Below are 1,050 nucleotides of genomic sequence, written 5' to 3' on the forward strand. Positions count from 1 at the left end.
GAAGGAAAAAATGTAAACTACCTCACAAATTGTTAGGACAAAATGAGTCAGTAGTTGTACCATGCTTAGAACAGTGGCAGGCAAACAGAAACTACTACACGAGTGGTTTTATAATAAATGCTCTGGTGTATTCAATCTGATCAAAGGTGGGGGCGAACTGGGGGTATCCAGGATGTGTGAGGACTCCACCCCGTTTCGTGGATTATTGTTATAATCTCCCTCTGGTCTCTCTAGCCAGCCCAGGCTGATTCTCTGTGATCAATTCTCTACTCTGGCTACTGGGTCTTCTTGCTAACTCCCAATGTGACCGCGTAACTCCTCTGCTCAAATTCTGCAGTGTTTGTTACCCATTGCCTGATGAATAAAGGCCACCTTCTGGCTTTTTAGGATCACATCCCTCAGAGCTCTTCCAGCCCCACCTTTCCCACCTTTCCACATCCTTGGAGCTGTGATCCAGACTTCCTTGAGCACATGCCCTCCAGTCTCAGGCCTCCCTCCACCTGTGTTTCCTCCCATGGCTCCCTCTACATGTTGGACGTTGCCCCTTTACCTCCGCCTACTCTACTAGGGCTACAGCCAGATAAAGGCAGTTCCTAAGGGAGGAAAGGAGAGGATAAGGAAGAGAAAGCAACCCTCAGAGGTGCAGTTTTCTCAGCTTCAAAAGACAATAAGAAAAGGGACCTTCTAAGATCAAAGAAGGGGATGGAACAGTATGTGAACACTCAGGAAACTAGGAACTGAAGCAACCATGGACTGATTTCTACAGGGCTACTGGGGGGCCTCCCCTAAGCAGCCCCTTACTTCCAAGTCCCTGGTCCCCCAGACCCTCTCAGACCCAAGCCACCGGAGGTGAGCACGAGAGATGAATTAAGAAGAGGGGATGGACAGGTTTAAAGAAAAAAGAAGGAAGTGGTGTCCAAGGGGAAGTGAGAGGCAGAAAGCATGTGGTTGGAACCCTACACTTCCGAGGAAGGGAGGATAGTGTGACCTGGGATGCTCTCCGCTCCCCGCCCCCTCTGCCTTCCCAAGGGGCAGCCCTCATCCGGCCAC

This window comes from Nycticebus coucang, chromosome 21 (assembly GCF_027406575.1).
Source record: "Nycticebus coucang isolate mNycCou1 chromosome 21, mNycCou1.pri, whole genome shotgun sequence".
Lineage (NCBI taxonomy): Eukaryota > Metazoa > Chordata > Mammalia > Primates > Lorisidae > Nycticebus > Nycticebus coucang.